This window comes from Triticum aestivum, chromosome 1B, assembly GCF_018294505.1.
Source record: "Triticum aestivum cultivar Chinese Spring chromosome 1B, IWGSC CS RefSeq v2.1, whole genome shotgun sequence".
Taxonomy (NCBI): domain Eukaryota; kingdom Viridiplantae; phylum Streptophyta; class Magnoliopsida; order Poales; family Poaceae; genus Triticum; species Triticum aestivum.
Genome location: NC_057795.1, coordinates 329,074,373 through 329,080,157, shown reverse-complemented (window position 1 = coordinate 329,080,157; position 5,785 = coordinate 329,074,373).

Below are 5,785 nucleotides of genomic sequence, written 5' to 3'. Positions count from 1 at the left end.
CTACCATGTTGTTTTGATACAGAAACAGTTTGGTAGCTGTCCGTGAACAATGTGGTAGCTGGTACAGTTACCAGGTCTTTTTTTTAATTGAACCAAACTGGTTCAGTTACCAGGTCAGATGATGCTTAGACTAGGAAGATTGCTGCTAGATGTTAATTTGCTGGTACTAGCTACAATTTGGCACTGAAAAGCAAAAGCAAAAGCCCTTGAGTTTGCTGATATATATTTTTCCATGTTGTGATGGAGGCCTTTTTTGCCTTGTCCACCCGAGAGGCCCTTGAGTTTGCTGGAATGTCGATTAACTTCTGTTCCTGCAAATTCGGGTACTCCATATGTCCTATTTTCAGCAAAGGTCATGCTGAAATTTTCCGTGAATTTTAGCATGACTTTGCTAAAAATAGGACATATGGGGTACTTGTGACTAATGCATGGGCCGGGGTATCTTAGTACTTAATTAAGTAGGATCAAGTGCCCCTTTATTCTAGTTGCATTAAACCATAGGCGTGCCTCGGTGTCGAAAAACCCTCAATGATAAAAGCTTAGATTTTAGGATGCCTCGGTGTCGACAAACCCTAAATGATGAGACCATGATCTTGTTCGTTGACAATAACCAACTTTTTGACCAAACTTTGTTTCTATTTAGAGAGAAACATGGCCCAGAACGATGAGGCCGGGGGTTCGGGCGGCAAGGCATTCTGGGAGTTGTCCCGAGAGATGGAGGAACAACCTCACTTGTATGAGGACGCCGCCTTCCCCACCGATCCTGAGACCACTGATGGTACCGCTGAGGATGACCCCACTGATGCCACCACTGATGGTGCCGCCGAGGATGCCACCACTGATGATGGCAGCGCACGCACAGATGGCAGCCAACAGAAGAGGCAACGGAAGGACCGGCGCCCGACCGTGCTCCGCACCCTCAAGGAGGAAGTTACTGAAGTGGACTCCGACGGGAATCCAACGGCGCCCGAACGAATAGTCAAGGGGTACTCGCTTCAGCTCGGGTGCATTCTCCGGAGCACCGTCTCGATCAACACCGAGAACCTGAGGCATCCTGACCGAGGGAATTTGCGCAACCTCCTCTTCACGAAGCTGCATGAACGATACAAGTTCCCTGTTGCTTTTGAAAACACAAGCCTCAAAGGGAATAAAGTGAACAATGCTGCCCTCACGAAGATGAGCAAGGCCCTGTCTACTTGGAAAAGCAATGTGAAGAGAATGATCGAGAAAGGTGAGAGTTATGAGAAGATCAAGGAGAAAAATCCTTCGATCACCGAAGATGACTACAACGACTTCAAGATCAATTGCTCGAGCGCCGCAAACTCCCAATCAAGTCAGTGGTGGAAAGAAATGCGGGAGCTGAACTTAGGGGAACACAAACTCGGTCCCGGCGGTTATAGAGTGGCGGAGCCTATATGGGACAAGGAGGACGCGGAGCGTGCCGAGCAAGGCCTACCGCCCCGCTTCGAGAAATACAGCGGTAACAAGCAGACTAGGAACTATGTCAGGGCCCGGTACAAGGAGGACCCGATAACAAAGGAGCTTACCACGGATCCGAAGACCAGGGCGCTTGAGCTTGTTCTGGTAAGGAATACACCCCCGCGTAATTAGCTCCATATGGTTGCATTCTAATTAATGAAGCCAAATTTCTAAACGGTTCACATTCCTTCCGCAGGCGACTGAAAGCAGTAGCGCGGGGTCGACTACGAGCAACCCTTGGGACACCACTCTAAATAGGGCGTTGAATGTAATGAAGAACAAGGATAAGCTCAGTAAGCCGACGTCAGCTGGTCGTGTGGCCGGCAAAGGCTTGTCCACAAAATGGGGGTCATACTATACCGCTGGTGTGCGGAAGGAGAAAAAGACCAGCTCGGAAAGCCAGGCGCGCGAGGTTCAAGAACTCAAGGCACGGGTGGCATGGATTCTGGAGATTGTCCAAGAGCAAGTGGAACAACGACTCGGAGCGACGATCACCGCCATTGTGCCTACCTTGATCCAGGGGTTGAGTGCGTGGATTGCGGGCGGCCAACAGGGGCCGCCCCCGATTCCTAGCTTCACGGCCAGCAACTCGCAGAATGCGATGGCGGGGCCATTGGTGTCTCCGGTGGAGGCGGCATTGGTGTCTCCGATGCCGGCACGGGAGCTTAATGCACCCGGGTGTACGCCGGCTAGCACCTCTGCAGCAAGCGGCCCCTCCGTCAACTGCACGCCCGCCGTTGGCGGTGCCTCGACATTAGCCGAGCTCGACGCCATCATCACGGTAACTAATTAAGCCTCTCTCGGCCGAGGACTTCATCTCCCCGCCTTTGACTGGGCATCCCTGATGCCCTACATGTTTTCGCAGGGCGCCGCCGACGTTCCGTGCACTCTCCTGCACTTCGTGAACAATGAGTTGGTCGATGTCGCCAAGGGCAAAATCGTTCAACCGGGCAACCCCTTGTTCCACGGTACCCAGATGCCACCCAACTTGTTTAGGGTTCAACTGGTTTGGGTGCTGCCAGGCTGCGACGAGTTGTTACCTCCGATTCGACCCGTCGGGGCCGACGATGATGATGTGATGACCCTCAGCGCCTGCCTGAGCTGGCCCCTGCTTTGGCCGAAGAGCCAGATTCGTTTGGGGGTGGGGGACACCACCCCAAAGACAACACCGCCAGTCGTGCCGGCGCCAAGTCGGCCCCATGGCAAGACCGCTACAACGGTGCCGGACATCCCTATGCCACTGGATCCAAACATGCATATGGCACAGGATCAGAACGACTACGATGACGATACATTTGGCAACGTCGATCAGTACTTTGCCGAACATGGGTACGATGGCGACTTCATAGGGGCTCCTTCTCAAGAACCCAACCCAACAAAAGACGTGCGCGATCTAGCTGGTACCGAGGAGAAGCCAAGTTGCAACAGGCGTCGTCTGCCGTTCAGCTCTCAGGAGATGCCTCCAGCTGCCGACTTCACCGAGCCTCAGATAGGAGAGGTGCGAAATATTATCAGCCCAAATACACTCAAGAAGGCGGTCTGTGAGCAGAACTCGGTCCCATTACAGGAGAAGAAGAAGGCACACAAAAGAAATACTAACAAGGGTGCGAGCCAGCCGGCACCGAGTACGATCCGTGCTCAGGACGGGCCACCTTCACCTGAGGATATCTCGAGGAGGGTGCATGTGGCGGGTAGGGTGATGCTACCGACAAATATGCTCAATGCTGCAACCGGTGCTATGCGGAGTCTGCATGACAGTGTTCTTTCTTTGGAGAAGCGGCATCTCAGAGAGAAGGATGTGGCATACCCGGTTTTCGCGGCCAAGGTGCCAGAGGGCAAGGGCTTTGTGGATAACTCCATCGGGCGTACGATCGTCCTGCGGTTTGATGACATCCAGGCTATGATGAACCTTCATCCGCTGCACTACACCTTCGTTCGGCTATTTTCGCTGAGTATGGAGATGCGGATCATTCGCGACAAGACCCCGGACATCGTGATAGTCGACCCCTTCTACATGCGTGCCAAGATCTTGGGCAGCGCTGGGGACCGGCAAGTCGCGAGTTCTTACCTCGAAGGCCTCATTCTGGCAAACCAAGAGAAGGATAACTTCCTCATGCCTTACTTTCCCGAGTAAGTCCCCCCCTCAACCGGCCCGTAACATATGAATTCTTAGATTTTGATCGTTTTTCTTTTAACATTCCGTGTTTTCTGCAGTGACACACATTGCACGCTCATCCTCCTAAGCCCCAAATATTCCATGGCCACGTATTTCGACCCGGACCGTCAGTCGAACATAGACTACACAAATGTCAAGAAGGTTCTTGATGATGTTCTCCCCGGCTACGCCAAATCTGGAGGCACCTTCACCAGGCCTATTCGTAAGTACGACAAGCACATGTTCTCCCACAATACGACGTTCTGCTGCGTCAAGCAGCCGCCTGGCGGTCAGAAGGGTGCCTACTACGCCATCCATCACATGCGGGCGATCGTACGGGACCATCATCAACTTCTGCTACCGAGTAAACTCAAAGATTGGGCAAAGAGCGTGTCGGCAATCCAGGACGCGGACCTCCGACAAGAATTCTTTCACATCCAGTCGGAGTTTGCGGAAATCATCCATCAAGATGTCCTTCGTACCTCGGGGTAGTTCTACCTCAGAAATTAACCGTCCAACAGTGACATCGACACAATGCTACAAATGCAGGCTGACAACGCCCGTTCTTTCATGACTCCCACGATAGACGGCGGCTTCATCCACGCTTCGGTCCCTTGAGTCGAGTCGAAAGCAGTGATGCTGTGTCTAGTTCTGAAACATCGATTGGCTCATGTTGTAATTAAACTTTAATGAACTTGTAGTATGTCTCTTTGGTTTCGAGAGTCATTCAACTTAGATGTAATCGATGCTATTAATGTCTTGCTTTTCTCTTCCGGTCGTTCTATTGCATACTTATATATTGCTTATGTATTGTCTGTGAATTGGTACTAACGTTTCGTTTGGCTAGTGCATAGCGATGCCGACGTATGTCGTGTACAAGGGTAAGGTTCCCGGAGTCTACGATGACTGGGAGGAGTGTCGGAGACAGGTTCACCGATTCAGCGGTAACAGTTACAAAGGGTACACCACTAGGGCCGAGGCCGAATCTAGATACGCCCGCTATCTAGCGGGAGAGGGGAGGGAGCGTTGGAGGAACCGGATGAAGACGAGTTTCATCGTGATGATGCTCATCGTGATGACCGCAACTCTCTTTTATGTGATGGTAGTTTAGATGATCGATATCGACTTGTAATGTGAAGACAAACTCGCTACTCGCGGTCTCGAGACTTGTAATATAATGTTCTATCTTTGTTCGGTCTTTTCAATTCGGAGACTAATATGATGAATTGTATTCGGAGACTAATATGATGAATTGTATTCAAAGACTAATCTTCTATTGTATTCGATGAATCTGTTGTTGATGTGTGCTGTCTATATTTTGTCAAATTATACATTTTGTAACCTGTGCAAAAAACAGAAAAAAAAACAAAAAAAACCTAATATTCATACTAATGGCGCATCACATGACAGTGCGCCATTAGTATGACAAAGCATACTAATGGCGCATCACCGAAGAGTGCGCCATTAGTATGCCGAGGTTACTAATGGCGCATCTTGCTGCCGTGCGCCATTAGTATGCCAGAGCACCTGGGTATACATGCCCCCTAGGAGGCATACTAATGGCGCACTTCTGTATACACTAATGGCGCATCAGTGGTGCGCCATTAGTATATCAGATACTAATGGCGCACCAGGGGGTGCGCCATTAGCAATATACTAATGGCGTGGTACTAATGGCGCACCGCTAGTGCGCCATTAATGGCCAAATTAGGTGCGCCATTAGTAGGCCTTTTCCTAGTAGTGGCCTACTCGCGCATACGTACGGCCAGGGCTCGTGTACATGGCTGGGTCGGAACAGAGAAATAGCGTCGTCGTCGTGTTCATGGTGAGGCGACGGAATGCGTCGTGTTCATTGGGAGGCAACAGAATGCGTTGTGTTCATCGGGAGGCAACAGAATGCGTCGTGTTCATCGGGAGGCAACGGAACACGTGGGAGCCAACCGGCTGGGTCGGAACGGAATGCGTGGTCGTGTTCATTGGGAGGGCTTGGACGGAACAGGTGATGGAAACGAGGCTTGGTGTACTGCACAACGGAGGAAATGGACCTCCTACGTTCGGAACGGGGTCCTGTTGATCGGGAGGGGTGTGGCATACCGCAAAACGGAGGAAACGGACCTCCTACGGTCGAAACAGGGGTCCTGTTGATCGGGA